Below are 17,939 nucleotides of genomic sequence, written 5' to 3' on the forward strand. Positions count from 1 at the left end.
TCTACCTATATTTTGAGTTCCCAAATGTTAAAGAGTCCCTAGAGTTGTTCCAATTCTGTATAACTTTCTTCAATCCTTTACGACTTCTGCAGAACATAAAATATGCAGAACTTAGCTGTTTTTGACCATACAATGGAAGTCAATGGGGTCCAAAACAAAATCTTTCATTGTATAGACCAAAAAAGAAAAAAGAGAAAAGGTTAACTATCCCTTTAAGGACCTGCTTGCAGTGTGAAGACTGCTGGGAGGAGTGTCATAAAAATAGTTCAGAGGAATTCATGAGCCAGAGAGAGGGTGACACCATTGTAATGAGAAAGCCAGAACTATGTATCACATGCATTGTGAAGTGGGCTGAAGAAAAGTGGCACTATTACTGAGAATTCCATCAGAGAGCGAACACGAGAAAGAGAGACGGTTTTATGAGATGATGTGGTTTAGATGATTAGATGATTTAATTTTTTTTGCACTTAAAGACAAAGAAAAGAAGTAAAGAGTTGGCAGACCATTGGATTTTTGGTATATTGGATCAAGGTTTAGGGATTAGTCCACATAAAATGAAAATGCTGTTATTATTTACTTCAAATTATTCCCAAACCTTCTTTATTTTCATGGAACACTAAAGACATTTTTAAAATACAATGAATGGAGACTGGAGCTTTTAAAAAAAAAGAACAACAAAAAATGGTCTATACGGCCTCTTTTGAAGGCATATGATAGCTTTGTATGAGGAACAGACTTAAATTCAAGTCATTATTTAACTTAAAATCCTGACATTCATTATGGTTTTACATAGTGCTTTCATAAGAGTTCCTGAGAGAAGTAATGATGTCCAACTGGTGAAGGGAATGTTCTTTTTACTGAATCTGTTCAACCCTGCTCCTGGGGACCCACTGTCCTGCAGAGTTTATCTACAACCCTAATCAAACACACCTGAACCAGCCAATCAAGGTCTTCAGAATCACTTGAAAAATCAAAGGCCAGGTGAGCTGAAGTAGGCCAGGCTGGAAATAAACTTTGCAGGACAATGTTGAAGACCTAGGACAAGGTTCCTCAAATCTGGCCAACCTTAATCGAACACACCGAAACAAGCTAGTCGAGGTCTACAGAGCTACAAGTAGGTGAGTGTGATCCGGGGATGTGTCCAAAAACTCATAAATGCTGCCTTTGGAGGACGCATTCCAAGGTAGGAAGGCATTAAGGTCCATCTGAATCCAATGTAGCTTCACTTCTTGTCTCCTGAGATACTTAATCTGATGGATTTTTGAAGGCAGCATATGTATCATTTGTTGCCTTTGATATCCCACAATCCTGTGCTTTCCATTCTGTGACCGTTAAGATAGAAATATAAAGATGGTGTCTGAAAGTTGCGGTTGGTGGTCAGTTTGTGTGTAAATGTCCATTTTTGATCAACGTTTTCCACTTATGATGTCATTTCTAGCGAGAAATTACTATTGTAGTAATTAAGTATCCACTTAGTTTTCACCAAAGCTCTCACTATTTTGCTGTAGATCATTAAACCGTTATGCTGCCTCAGAAGTCTGTCTGAAATCAGTTTCGTGAGGTACTGTACCTTCGTGCGCAGACGCTGCCTGCAGAATCATTGCCTGATAATGCAGCGAGGCAACAAGTCGGCTGCCTAAGTTTTCGGACGCAGCCAGGGTTTGAGCTAAACTCTGCAGGGCAGTTGCCCTCCAGGACCGGATATGAGGAACCCTGACCTAGGACCTTGTTCACAAAAATGTGATTCACTTGTTTATGAATCATACTGATCTGGCTCTTGAGTTCAGCTCACTGACTCAATGGCCAGATTGTAGCTGTTGACAGCTCACTGAAGTATACGATTATTAATGACTTAAATTTTAGTCCGTTCTTTTCTCAAAGCCATCATATGACTTCAGAAGTCTCGAGAAACAGTGCAAGTCATAGGAATTACTTTTATGGCGTGTTTTTGTTCTTTTTGAAGCATGAAAGTATAGGTCCTCATTGAGACTAGTAATTGCATGGAAAAGAACATCTGGTGATTCTTCAAAATTTCTCCTTTTGTGTTCCATAGAAGAAAGACGGTCATAGAAGTTTGTAACGACATGAAGCTGGGAAAATTATGAAAAGTTTCATTTTTGTGCAAACTACCCTTTTAAGTAAGCTCTCATTTTTGGATTTTGTTGGTAAACAGTAAACAGCTTTCATTCTTGGTGTAAACATCAAGTATAGGCCCTCAAACAGATCCATATCCTGAAATGTACTCTTGAGAAAAAGAGTACAGATCTGTATGGTAGCATATCTGTTCCCCTGTATAGCGTTCCCTCTCTCTTTCCATCTCTCTGATACACGTTCAGCTGCTGGTTTCCTCGGTCCTGCTTAGTTTAACTCAGCCTGCATTACCATGTACACTGAACAGCTCTCACCATGTAGCTGCGCGTCCTGACAGGTTGAAAAATGGTAATACTGAAATTAATGGTTAACATGTGTTCTCCTCTCTCTGCACAGCTCCCAAATCTTCCATATACACATGCGCTGGGTCTTGAGCTTTAAGGACCGAGCCAGGAAGGTAAAGCTACACTGTAATCAAATATCACTTTGAGACAAGCAGTTCCACATTAGACTCTTCACCGTTAGTAATGGCAGAGATGACGTAATCCGACATGGGACGGACCTCCAGTCCATCATTTTTCAGGTAGTCTTGAAAAACTAAACAGAGGATTTGATTTTGTACGTCATTTAACCGTAAAAGATGTAACTTTACCAAACTGAACAATAATGATAGTAACAATGCCATAACATACAACACTGCACGGGTTTAGCGGTTGGACTGATGATTAAGCAAATACTTTGTCATTGAAGCCACAATAAAATGACAGCTTTGATTTGATTTAAATAAAATAAAAATTCAACTGAAGGCCAAACGAAGGATAAATTGCAAGGTGAAATATTAATTTCACTGCAAAACATTGTTGTAAACCAACATTGTCCTCTATTGAGAGACCTTGTACAGCAACTCATTGTTTTAGGAACAAAAAGAAAAGAAAAAGAAAAAGAAATCCAAGACAAGTACAAGTGAACGATTCATGGAAACAGCAAGCTACCAAAGGAGTTTTATGTCTCTTGGTGAGTCAAAATTTGGTGGATTTGCAAAAAAACAATGAATCCAGATATTTGATAGTTTCTTCCCGTGAGTCTATGGCTCTCTCGGTCACCTTTTACTTCAAATTTACAGCCAACTTCTCAAATGCTCCAGAAAACATTTCCATATGTCACATGACTGTTAAAACAAATAAACCACCTGAACTTTAGCTCTGACACGGACCGTGTTCCTTCGTTTTTCTTTCTCTAAAAGTCTTGTTTTAGCTTAGGCCCAAATGTGAACCTGCTAATGTCAATTTTACGTCACTCGTACAGCTGATGTGTATATTGATGAGAATAGCTGGTGGATGTATCACTGACTCGCTGCCCCCCTGCAGGTGTGAGTCAGTACGGCCCTGAGCCCTCACAGGAAATTAACCACCACTCATGTGATTACCAGATTATGGTTGATGGACGGATCTAACGGATCATTTTTAAACATCACTTCCTCTACTCCCTAGTTCTCTCTCTTAAAACAACATCACACACAATCATAGTCTGACAGGCCAATTTGGTCTCAAACATCCTTAAATCCAATTTTTAAATAAATACAGGAGTGTCTTAATTTCTGGAATAAAGGTCTTATTATTTTAAAGCCGTCATCAAAAGATGATATAAGCCTTTCATGAGGTGATCAGTCAGTTTTTAAAAGTTCTACCAGAAAGACTCGGGAGATAAAATGATATAACAAGAGTAAATTTATTAATAGCTCAGCAAGCATAGTCTTTGGCGTAGGCCCCGTCCTTAGCAAGCAATGCGAGGGTAACGGAATCTGCAAATCCCGCCTGAAGATGAAGGCAGGGGCGCAGCCGACCCCCTGGAGGTAAAGGAAGGGACCATCCTGGTGGTGGTGGGGAGGATGGAGGGAAAGGACCATCTTGGAGGTGGTTGGGGAGGATGGAGGTAATTGGCGCCGTCAGTATCTGCGAACTCAGATGGATGTAAGTACCATTCTTTTATACTGAGAGTGTTAACACATGATTGGTTAGAAGTGAGTTAATTCATAACGCGCTGATTGAGTCTTCCTGGCAGAACTTAACGCTAAGCTTACATTTCTTGAAAATGACTCTTATGCTCACCAAGGCTGCATTTAAAAATACAGTCAAAATAGTAGTGATAACATTGTGAAATGTTATTGAAATTTAAAATATGTTGTCTGTTTTAATATATTCTAAAGTGTAATTTATTCTGTGATGACAACGCAGAATTTTCAGCAGCCATTACTCCAGTCTTAAGTGTCACATGTTCCTTTAGAAATCATTCTGATATCCGATTTGGTGCTCAAAATAACCTTTATTATCAATATTGAAAACAGTTACTGCTTAATATTTTTGTGGAAACTAGGATAGCCTAAATTTTTTTAGGATTCTTTGATATCCTAAAACTTTATTTAAAATCTAAATGTTAGTACTGTTTAGATCAATTTAATGTGTTCTTGCTGAATACAAGTTCTTGCTGAATACTTATCCCACACTTAGTAGTAGAGTATTCTTAAATACATGCTTTTATAGTTTAATGTTTAGTATTAGAATTTATTAAATAGGTTATATGAAATACATTCTAATTAAGAACACGGAAATGCAAACACATGAAGATTAATCCATCAAGTAAATCCTTTAAATATGTTGGTATTACATTTAAAAAAAAAAAAACAACATAAAATCGAAGATCCAATTCCAATTTATAAATACTGACTCAAACTATAATGACTATGCTCAACATATTTTAACTTCAAAGAATGTCAAAGGATACTATGAACCATTGACTTGATAGCAAAATCCTCAAATTAGTTTCATTGATGTGTTTTAATGACGGTAGGTAATTGACTTTTATGAAAAGACCAGGCAATTGTCCTATTAACATAAACCGTTTCCTGTGAAGGATAATAGATGACTTTAATCTGCGAGTGATTAAAGGTCCACCACCTCCATCCTTCCACACTGACAAACCCAAACAGCAAATGCAGAGAAATTGGCAAATCCCAGCAGGGAGTGAACTGAAGGAAATATCATAATTCTGTCGTGATTGAGGTAATGGGCTGCTAGTGTCTTGTTTCCCCATTTTGGCACTATGTAATCGCCTTACAAGCCTGTGCTGGAACCACTTGACTCCCCTCTGTCGGGTGCAGTTGTGGGAATGAGTTGAATTTTGAACATGGGATGATAGGAGTCAAAATCCAGATATTTGGACACAATGTAATAAAAAAGACACATGCTTTGGACCAGAGATTTAATTGGTTTTGACAAATCTTTACCCAAATCTTTACCCAGCACATTTACTTAAACAATTTATGTTTTTGTATTACGCTGAGCCAATTTTATAAAACGCTTTACTTTTATTTAATAATAACTATGTCCATTGCATACACCATATGAGGCCCGTAGAGTGCAAAACATTTACATAAGCTCTACAAAAACTCATTAATAATATGTACTGTTTGCCACAATACAGCTCCCTGCCTGCACTCACCAGTCTGACTATAACTTTTATAGTGTTAAACAGTTTAATACAGACTTTCTCTCATCAACTTCCTCTCCACTGGCTTTTAAACTTCAGCTCAAAGGCGTCGCAACATTTAACATATCTTCACTTAGCTCTGGCTACTCAGAGATTTCTGCACTGTTTTGCCAGTCCTAATTACAGCTCAATTATGCAGCTGGAAGTTCTGTAAAGAGCAGACGTTACGCAGGCCACTGAACCAGCTCCTCTGGGCCCTGCATGTGCCCTGATACGGCCGATCCATCACTGGGGCTGCCAAGAGACTCTTCAAACGGTCTGCCATGTCTGCCATGCTCAGGTAAGGCTTAGAGGTAGAGAAATCATAAGAGTTATAACTTTAATATTCATAGAGCACATGGGGCCTCATGAACTAACACCACGCTCGGGAGAATGGGCGTCACTGTGTTAAAGTAGTGCGGAAAGTGTGCTGACTGTGACTGTTGGAGCCATTTAAGTTTGAATGTTTTGGACGTTTGTATTTAATGTGACTTAATTGTTGACTTGAACTATGATTCAATGTGGTTTTGATGAATCTAAAGGTGATGAGTTTTATTTTGTAAGATGACTCTGTATAAGGAAGAAAGCAGACTGGAGTCAGGTGTGTGAAGGTGGAGAGACCACACCTTAGCTGTGTTCGAAATCACCCACTATACCCTCATTCACTATTCCCTACACTACTCCACTAATATAGATCACTTGAAGGAGTGAAGGAAAACGAGTGAGTGAATTCAGACACTGAGTGCGCCGGAAGGGCTGCCTCCTTTGCATAGTTTGTGCTTACTGTTTAATAATCATTTGAAACTTAGCAAACCGTCAGCTCCAGTAGTAATGAAAAGATTTATCTTGAACTCTGTCATGGAAACTAGCATGTATAAACCTTAATTCAACTATTTAATAATCAATTATAAAGAAATGTATACCTGTATAATATTACACTGTACCCACATTGGACCACAAGTGGTTTTAATTCCAAGACGCTGGAATTAATTTGGCACGACCTTCACAGTACATTATGGGTATTTTATAGCTGTTGAATGCACGTCAGTTGTACACTCGTTATTGCAGTGCATTATGGGATTGAATGAGTGCACTGGATAACGTCCACTATGGTTTCGGACACCATGGCTGTCACCTCAAAAAGTGTCCTTTTTAATGTTATAGGGGGCGATTTCGGACACATCGCTTGTTTGAAAGAGAAATTTTTGCTTTCTTTTGAAAATAAATACTTAATTTAGTATTAACATTTGGTATGGAGATCATTTATTGGATTATGTGCGTCAAATAATCCCTCAACCTTTACACAAGGTGGGTGGCTTTAATATGGATTAATTGTGGACAATAAAGCCCCTACAGTGACATCTCAAAATGGTAAAGGCTCAGCTCATGAATAATAATTAGGTTATGCATGATTTAACAAAATCTTCTACTGATATGATTGATCAGGTTTGTAGCAGAAACAATTACCAAGTCAAAATTAAAATAAGCAACAATATCAATTATTAGTATAAACAACAATTTAAGGATTTTTTGAAATTTAAACTGGAAAATAAGTTTGCTAGAGAAACAACATTGCATGAGATAGTAAGACGTGTTTTTATAGAATATATATTCAATAAAATAAAAATAAAATAAAAAAGTTATATATCTTAAAATAAAATATCCTGAATAATGTATCTTGTCTTACTGCATTTACAGATTTTGTTTTAAATATAAAGTAAACATAAAAAAAAAAGTTAAAAAAAAGTTAATAAGCCCCAAACCACCAAATTGTTTGAGTTTCTTTTTTTGAAAAAAAGCAACGACACAGAAAAGCATCAAATAGAACATTGGTTCTACAGAGAACATTAAAGTTTCCACTTTGCAAACAAAACTACTCAACATTAAAAATCACAAATTTGAGCTCATTATAAAACACACAAACAAAATGAAAACTCCTGCTGAAGAACTGGAGATGCTTCCTCTCAGTCATAGACAAATGCAGCTGCCACAAGCAGTTTTAAAACGTGATGGGGATCAAATCGTCCATGACATCTCAAACTCTAAAAGTCCACTTTCCCCTCCATAGTTGACTCCCATGGAAAAGCCTGATACAACATTTTTGATACAGCTTCAGAAACTCTGTCAGGTGTTCGAACACCACTGACATAGAAAAGAATAAATATTATGCCACAGTGATTGCACAAGCTTTTTTTTTTTTTAGAATGGTTCTACTCTCATTAATTAAAAGGCAAAGCCTGAACTCGGTTAACGATTCTCTGGAGTGCTGTCTATTAATACTGGTGTTTTCTTAATGCAACATCTTGCCATTTTGGCAGTAATTGTAAATTTGCGTCCAGGCAGCTGTGTCCTTTAGTGTGGAGAACATGCATCACTTCTCCTGCTACTCTATGACTAGCTATAATTCTGTTGTAATGAACGGATATCTAACAGACATAAAGACATTAGCCATTGAGGGATTTATTTTTGGATAATACTCTTTCGTACGACGTCTCAACAACTGTAACAAATAGTTGCTGTATAGGTCTACTGACGGATCTACTGTTGTCTGATGGTTATGTTCGCTATTCTATACGACTGGCAGCTAATTCTGTAAATACTGGCTTCATGAAAGCTCGTCAAGGATCGTCAGTAAAATGAGCCATTTTAGAACGTGATCTTTAAACAAAGTACAGTTTGACGTTCTAATTAAGTTTTCATCCTTTGACAATTTATTGACCATTTAGGACAATCCTGGCTCCAAATGGTGCAACACAAATGCAAACTTATCAAGATAATAGTCATTATCATAACTCAGCTTTCTGGACTCTTCCAGCCAGTCATTTTGTACGTCTCATCTGTACTGTAAAGTGTGCGGTATATATGCACCACCGTGCAGGGGTCCTATACAGGAGATTCTTTGGAAGGCCGGGTCCCACTGGGCCGCACTGAAACGTATTATAATAAACATGCCAAGCTCTGCTCTCGGCTCTCCTGCACCCAGCCAGAGACAACACGACTCCTCATCTTTGCTCCAACAATGGCATTAGACTGTCAAAGACACTTTCAAACTGCCCTGATACACTGCCAACTGCTCCATTTAACAATAATTCAACCTCGGGCCAAGTGCACCAGAGCCAAACAGTCATCCTGAGCTGCCCTTGTTTTTCTACAGGTTTTTTGGAGGGGTTATGGTTGCTGTTTTGGTGATTTGGGCTGTGTATGGATGCAGGTACTTCTTTAGGACATCATAGTGAGGTAAGACCTTTAACAGACAACAATTGAACTGATTTACATAAAAACATAAGAAATCAGCATCTGAGAAGGAGTGGCACATGTTTCAGCATGAGCTGTTATGTGATGCCTCTGTCATTCAGGCATGTAGTAAAAGCATCATAAATGGTTAAGCCATCGAAATGACCTCACCAGATCCTCTCTCCCAGAGTTCCATTAGATCGGTCAAAGGAAATCGGACCTGCACTCTTTATACACTGCAATTAAGCAGTATCGACTTCGAATGCATACTACTTGCTGTCGATCCTTTGTTTAAAAGTAGTCAAGCCATCTTTACCCATACATTAACATTAAACAATACATAATGTTTTTCAAAGCAGCTTCATAGTAATAAACAGGAAAATAACAGAATAATGCAAACTTAATCACATATGAGACAAAACTAAATTATGCTGTAAAGCAGCTCTAAAAAAACAATATTTTTTAGATATTTCAGTGTTGGTTTGGTTCAGTTCAATTCAATAACCGTGAATTTCATCAATTATGAAATTATTTCAATTAAGCTATAAGCTTTAAGGAGGCGCTAACCGAGCATGCAAATGCATGTGACGGCTTGCATTATTTTTTCAAAGAAACAAAACAGCAAAACTAAACAGACATAAATCATTATTATTTAAATATACTTAAAGTAAAACAACCTGTTTAAAGTAAATAGTGTAAACTAGAAACTATGTGAGATTTATAATTAACTATAAATGTATGGAATTCCACATACTATTTTATCATTAATTTATGATTGTTTAGATTGGTTCATTAATTATAAATGTTATTTGTTATCATGTTATCAATGTTATCAGTAAGCAGCAGTAATTATTTATGTGACTGAATAGTTTTATATAAAATGTTTTTTTTTGTTTTTCTCATTCTGCTAGATGGTTGGACAGAAAACAAATCCCCTGTGGGAATACTTTACAGAGCCAACACCAGGGAATGCAAAGTGCAATATTTGACATGGTGAAAATGGGAGCTGCAACAGAAAAAAAAAAAAAAAAAACACAAACATGTGGAGTCACCTAAAGTCTCACCATGCATCTGTGCATGAAGAAGCACAGAAGAAAAGAGATGCTGCTTCAAGCTCTGCCTCAGTGAGCAAAGTCCAGTCACGCACATTTTTGACGCTCAAAGAAAATGGCAAAACTCTGATCCTAGGTCAAAAATATTATTTAAAATAAATGTTCATTTAGTTTCACCAATATTCTTTATGTCTCTCGTTTACTGCATTCGCATGTATTGTATAGGCCTCATATCAGCCAATCGGCCAGATTGCTTTCTCAACATCGGCCATTAAAAATCCCATTTCGGTCGACCACTAGTTACATTAATGAATATTAAGTTTTAAACCCCAACTAAGCAAACCAACAGTGGCAAGAAACCCAGACTCCATCAGGTGACAGAAATGGAGAAAAAAACCAACAGCAGAAACAGCAGGTTCAGTCAGGGGGCCAGTTCTTCTCTGGCTAAATGGACAAACATGGGGCCAGATTTACTAAACAGGACAAATTAGCGTGAGAGCGCAATTCCAAAAAAGCACAGAAAGTTCTCCACATGATCTACTAACGACGTGCAAATTAAAGAGAACAGACGCAGCCGGATAATTTCCATAATGACCAACGCAATCTACCAAGAGCAGTGCAAATTATCGTCTGGTGTAAGACATGCTTTTTTGGGGTGGTAAATAATGGCACAAATACCAGTAAATTGATTAGCGCAAACCTTAGTAAATCACCTTGCATAATTAATTTAAATACTCTCCTCCCATAAATTGTGTGTCTGAAAGGGAAACTCCTACAAACGCATATGCAATAAGGTCAGCCGAAAAAATAACTGTCCACGCCTTTTCAGAGCTAATTGTTCAATGTGTGTCTTTAGTAAACCCTGACAGTAGTTTTTTAACGCCAAAAGATTTAGGTTTGCGCTGGTGCACGCTGTTAGTAAGTCTGGCCCAGAAATGTGATTTATGATTCCACAAGTCAGATTTGTGGATTGATGTTATTCAAAAATTTTGCATCCAGCTCCTTCTGCTAGAAGATCAGGATTCATCACACCCAGCATTAGGTGGAAATGGAAGAGCTGTACATAAAACAGAGCACCCCGGGTTGGCCACACCCACAGGATGACCCTGTCAGCCCGCCTGTCTGAGACAACACAGGCGCGTGCTGATGACATCACTGGCTCACCCTGGTGTCTGTAGGCACAAATCAGTGAAAGCTCTTCTCAGCAAACCCCCTGGTCGTGCAGCTGTAAAGGTGTTAGGCAGTTATTCTCCTCCCCCAGCTCTCCTAAACAAATTACTGCTCGTAAAAACTGACAGATATGAAACTTGAGATTGAGCAGGGATAGAGCGTGGGGGGATGTGTGGTGTGTGTGGGTGTGTGAGGTCTGCTCACTCTGAGCATCGCGCGTACGTCTTCCCTTTCATTCAGCACCTCCACGCTTATCTGGAATCCCTCTGCCCTCCTGCATTTACATATAACTCTACAGCTTATAAATCATTAACTTTGTTGGTATGGAGTTGATTCTACACTGTAAAAACTAGCATAATTTTAATGGTAAAAGGCCGTTAATTATTTAATGGTTAGTTCTCTTACTCTGACCAATGAAAAACTAGATCTAATGAGACATTTTGTGTCATCTTACTGTAATAGTACAGTTGAATGTACAGTTTTTGGAAGTGTGTGTGTGTGTGTGTGTGTGTGTGTGTGTGTGTGTGTGTGTGTGGGGGGGGGGGGGGGGGTGGGGGGGGGGGGGGGGGAGTTTAAAGCATGTGTGAGAAGCTGGGAAAATGTCTACAGACTGAGCTGTACTTCCAACATGGCGTTGACCCAGCTAAGCCACTGCGTCCCACACAGCAAAGACCTGTGGTCCACTGCAACCCCGTTTTGACTCATAACCATGATTTTAACTCAAATTACAACTAATTTAAAGTATTTATAAAGCAGACACTGAGGCAATATTTTCATTGGAGTTGCCTGGCAACAAGTGATTGGGCTGGAGTTCTGGACAGGTCGGCGTGGGGGAGTCTGGTCAGGCCAAGCGTAGCGTTGTGAGGTCATATCTCCAAGTACTGGCACTCAGGATGGGAATTTTGACTGATGAATGTCACACAGCCAAACTCAAGGTCCTTTCTGACATCATACCACATTATGAACCTCCAGAGAAGCGTGTAAGGCTCACACAGCTGCGGGTGCCAGTACAGTAGGAACTGCCATAAGCTTGAGGTCAAAGCAGGGCCATGTCTAACTCAACATAATGAAATGTTATACACAGCAGTGGCTATTTCTGTCCATTATACTGGTCTATTCAGAACTGTATTACTGAATTAATCTGTGCTTCCAGAGTTGCAAGGAAAATGTTATTTTGTTATTTGTTTATTTACATAAAGAACAGTACATATATAGCATTTATTTATATAAATATATAAATACGCATGAATAAAACGTACATATTACCTAAAGTAAAGTTATATAAATTATAAAATCCACAGTTTAAGTGATTCATCAAAGAATTGTGAAAAATCTTTTGGCATTAATAAAAAAAAAAAAAAAAGCAAATCATTATTTCAAACTTTTCTCTCAAATGACTCCATAAAGAAGATTGCAAGACAGCACTATTTGAATAAGGCGAAGAGTATATTTGCTTTATCGAAAACTGCAGACACAATACAACCGACTCCCTCAAGATAGCTGCTATTAGTGCATTTGTTTGCTTTGGAAATTTCCAGGGCCGGTGCAGCATGACCCCAAGCACATGGCCGATTATTCACCTGCTAATCACTTATGTCTGCTGCTGAAAAGGTAGCAAAACGATTGCCCTTTCTGGCAGCCGTCCGACAGCATGTGGAGATATGGAACCCTTCCCAAATCTGCACACACGGAGGGCAAGAGAAAGATGGAAGGCAAATGATACGGACTGGCTTTTCACCTCAGGTCATGTCTTCTAGAGTTTGATCAGTGACTGGCAAAACCGCATCTCACGTTACAGATCCCCCACACCAGAAAAAAGGGCAAATAAACACACGAACTGCTGAGATGGAAAAATAATTTTCAATGCTGAAACCACCCTGGATATAAAACAAGCCCTGAATATGTAAACTGAATCACTTGCTTAATTTGTTGGCTCAAATATTCAACATTTGTAAATAAGTCTGAAAGCAGCTCTTGAATGGTGCTATAGCAACGCAAGTGAGAGTGTCGTCAACATTACCGTTCTCTCAGCACTCAAGCTCTTCTTTTTCTTATCAATCTGAATGGGGCTGTTATTTCGTGTCCACCCCCCTCTGTGATTCAGAGCTGAAGCTGCTGTATAGCCGTTCATCTGTGTCTCTCTTATCTCCCACACTCCTCCTTCTGTAAACAGATCAAGAACAGCTCAGCCTTTACTAACACTGATTCACTAGGTCATAGATCTTAGCTGAGGAGTATTCTCTCTCTCTCTCTCTCTACATACCCCACACACACATCAATCTACCTGTCTTTCACAACACATATTGGTGACTTCATACATCTGGATGAAATAAAAATAACAACTTTCGTCAACTTTGGGCACTTTTATATCCCAGGGTTTCTAACAGATTTCTTTTTTCTGCCTTCATAATTTATCTTTAATACTTTTCATATGCTTACGTTTGATTATGTACAAGGCACCAAAATTTCAGCAACCAAACACATTTATCCAATACAGCAACCAAAATGTTTCAGTTTTGGTCTAAATAGTTTTGGAGGGCTAAAAACATCGCCCGAAACACTTACGTTTTGACTTCTTCAGCATCTATTTTATGCACATAACGTGTATAAGCTACAATAGATAAACATGTCAACAGTTGGACACACTTCACCGTGAACAAATTGAGTAGCAATATGCAAAATTTGTTGGGATGAAATATTGAGAAGCGGCTCATTGGCAAAAAAACAACAACAACTTTACAACAAACCTGTTACAGCATACTTCAATTATAAAAAAAATTTGGGCAAAAGTTTCAGTGTTTTGATAAAATATTCAAGTTTCAATCTTAAATATTTTATTAAAATCCATACAATTATTTCTATTCTTTATAAAACTGATAACCTAAACAAAGAAAAAAAAAATCAAACATTTCAACGTTTGTGTTTATTTCATTTTATATAGGATATATATATATATATATATATATATTTTTTTTTTACAGCTTTTTATTCAGTTCAATGATTCAAATTCAAATGATTTTGTGAAGTAAATACTACAGAAAAAAACAAACAATGTAATTTACATGAAAAAGTTAGTTCAGGTAAGAATAAAAAAAAAACTAAGTAAATTCTATATTAGTACTCATTTCAAGCGTGTAGAAATGAAAGCGTAAATATCAACGTTATAAAATTAAGTAAACTTACTCAACTTTTCTGATACTGGTGTTCCCATCATGCACTGGGCCTTGAATAATTAATTTTCACTGTTTTCCAGCTGTATTTACACTGTTTTATAATTGCTTTTGTTGTTAGGATTAGTAACTTGGCATTTTGTGTCATGGAGTTCATTTTATACTCAAAATGACACGTTCAAACACAAAAACGATCCATCAAATGTTAACGTCATTGTCTACCAAGTATTGAGGTCTCTGCGTTAACGCAACGCATTATTTCTAATATGTAAATATGGTGTCTCACACAATATCTAATGTATTAATTACTTAGATGTTTCTAAGTAAAGCATATACTTCAATTCAATGTTATATTGTTTGAGTGAAATTTATTACAAAGGAAACTTCAACTTAATAGACTTCACTCAACCTTTGCGACTGAAGCAGACTCAAGAGATGGATAATGAAGTTAACAGGAGTTTATTGACAACACTGAGCGGAGACAGAATGCAGGTAAGTGATATGAACAATGATACTTTGGAGAGCGGTGTGCAGGCGATGAGTGGAATGGTTCTTCTTACAGGAATGGAGACTGATCGTGGGTGAGACGGGTGGCTGGAATGAAGAACACTGAACACACAGAGAAGAGAAGAGACGCTGGAGTGGAGACTGGAGAATGGTCGTTGGAGAATAAAGGTTAGCAATAACAGGGTAAGTAGTCCTCTTTGTATGAACGAGACCAGACGGTGAAGAGTGTGTCTTTATAGTGATGGTGATGATGAGGTGCAGGTGTGTGTGATTAGAACTCAGGTGAGGGAGTGCGCTGTGATTGGCTGGTGTGAGAGCCTGGCTGATCTGTAACAACCTTTTACTAGCCAAGTTAAAATGACTTGTTTTCTTTGTTACTTTAACTTAACTTAGTTAAGTAGAGTTTACTTAATTCCATATGTGAAATTTACTTAAAAAATATGCACAATATGTACATTTTACATCACAGTCATTTCCACCACAAAACATTATTAAACACAAAACGCCATTTGAGATGTGATAGGAAATGATGTTGTGGTAGAAATGTTCATGACTGTGGTGTAAATGTTCATGTACAGTATATCCACTGTTGAACATTGAACATTGTCTGCAGACAAATCAAATAAACCAGTGAGAGTGTAAAAAATGTGTTTAAGATAGTTTATTTTCTAAAAGTCCAAAAGTGCCCATAGTTGAAAAAACACCCATTAGATGGAATTCTTACGTCTTGTAACCTTGACTAAAGGCCTTTAAATGACCGAGCGCAGCTCTAAAACAAAACTTTCTGGTCTATTGCTTCGCAAATTAATGTTAAGCAATAAATACAATTTCTTCCATATTTATAAACCTTCTAACTATGCTAAATGAATGCCAAACAGTCTGTTGAAAAGCCGTTCCCAAGGATGTTATCTAAACACTGGATTAAATAAGTGTGCGTGGTATTCTGCATCTACTCAGACAAGACTGTCGGTGGCTCTCTACCAGAACATCACTTAATACTGAGTCATTGTGATTATGCTCTGGACAGAATCCAGTAATATAATCTTTTGCTTTAGCTGTGAGTCACATAATAATCCCTTTCTCCGATTTTTTGGAAACACAAAAGTTTAAATATTACACTTGATCGCAACACATTGTAAAATGTATCTTCTGGAAGTTGTAAGATGTTCAATTTTAAATGTACAAAACATTTTGCAGTTGAACAGTAGGTCAAGATTTTCTCATCGTACTGCACATGCATGTCCTGAACCTAAAACTCCTGAACTTTTTTGCATCACTTGGCTTTTAAAAAACAAAGAAGCCTAACCTCTACATGTACTGGACTGGAATGATATTCATATTCATATGCCAGTTAGTTTGTCAGTGCAGTGGCATTACACACAGCCAAAGAAAAGAAACTATGGCATCATTATGATATCAAACATCACATGATTAAAATTTCACTTGAGGAGCACCAACACTTTGAGGATAACTAAGCATATGAGAAAAGACATACACACTGTAAAGCTTTAGGAGTGACAATCGCATTTACAGTAAATACAGTATAGTGAATCCCCTAAATTATAACCAGAGTAACTCCTGAAACCGCATTGGTTGAAACTTGACAGTGGTATCCACAGCAACATTTTAGCATCTCTTAGCTGTAAAGAATCATGTATGTCAACAGTTGAACACACTTGTTGTTTTTGACGAGACACACTGACAATTTTAAGAAAGGCAGCGTCAACAGAGATGCAGTGTTTATGTTCTGTAAGCTGCTGTTTTAAACAATGTGCTTTCTGTGAACTGTAATGTATGGGTTAGTCTTGACCGCAGAGCTGTTGGATGCAACAATGATGGAGGGAAACAGACTAGCGTCAAAATTAGCGAATGAGTCACGACACGTAGCTTTGTAAATAACCCAACTCTGTGTCTACAGAACAGGATTAAGTACTCAGAAGAGGCTGAAGTGTGTACATGGCCACTGTTACACCGCCAAAACTGTACTAGCTGCTGCTTGTATAAACTTTTAACATTCTCTTCTCCTACTGTATATTGAAATAAAAGTACAGACCATCAATGACAAAATACCCTGTGCCAACCAGAGTAGGCTATTACTAAAATATCTCACACCTAATATTTCTAAGCAGCCTCAAAACGATGATTCACCGCCACGAACGGACCAAAACTTCTTCGCTCAGACATTTCTCAAACTTCCACTCACCTATCTGCTCCTCTCTGGGTTCTTCATTAAACTGCATGCTTGCCGTTCCCTCTAAGGTGAAAAAACAGCCAACATCCTTGAAAACCACAGACATATTTCATTTAGATAACTGTGTTCTTTCCATTTTGAACAAGCGCCAATCTCTTTCTTTCTGACGGAGCTCTATAAAAACATGTATACAATGTGGTATGGTTTCCATCCATCAACAACAAAAATATATTGTGTAAGATGTTGGCACAGTCGAAAACAGTGGTCCTTGAGTACTCAGCCTCTAAAACGGACCCAAAAAAAAAAAAAAAAAAAAAAAAATGATATGCCTCTTGGCTCTGTAGACAGACAGCTCATGAAGCCAAGGCTTGGCAAAAGTTAAACCTCAAAGATAGTGATCATCTGTCCAGCTCTTGCTACCCATTGAAATCTACCTTTGGCTTCTACACCAGACTTGCTACATGTGGAAACATGAGGGTCACTGTAGAAAACTATGTCTTTATCTTCATACTATCTCTGCCTTCTCACCTGAGATAACCTGTGCAAGCATGATAAATGAGCAATTGGGAAAAGCTGCTAATGTATTGATTCCACTTCTGATAGAAAATGAACGAGTCTAGGTGATGTAATCCAAGCAATCCATGGTTTTACCAAAGACTATAGAATTACACAAGACACGACTTTACTAATCGGCGATTGGCTCTTATTTAGAAGGCGGAATTTATTCCGGCATATTGAGCGTTGTATTGTTTTGAATGGGAAAAAGTGCAACGCTCAAAATGGCGGAATAAGTCCCACCTTCTAAATAAGAGCCAATCGCCGATTAGTACAGTCAGCGAGTCACTGCAGCTGCTGTTATAACACAGTCAGACACACACTTCCACTGGCTTGATCCAGCCTGAATAATGTCGTTTTCTGTCATGATTCAGCGTTTAGAAACAAAATATATGAGACAGTTGTTGTCAGATTTCATTGATTTCAAATATGAAATTTAATCGT

This window comes from Rutilus rutilus (assembly GCF_951802725.1).
Source record: "Rutilus rutilus genome assembly, chromosome: 20".
In the NCBI taxonomy this organism is placed as follows: domain Eukaryota; kingdom Metazoa; phylum Chordata; class Actinopteri; order Cypriniformes; family Leuciscidae; genus Rutilus; species Rutilus rutilus.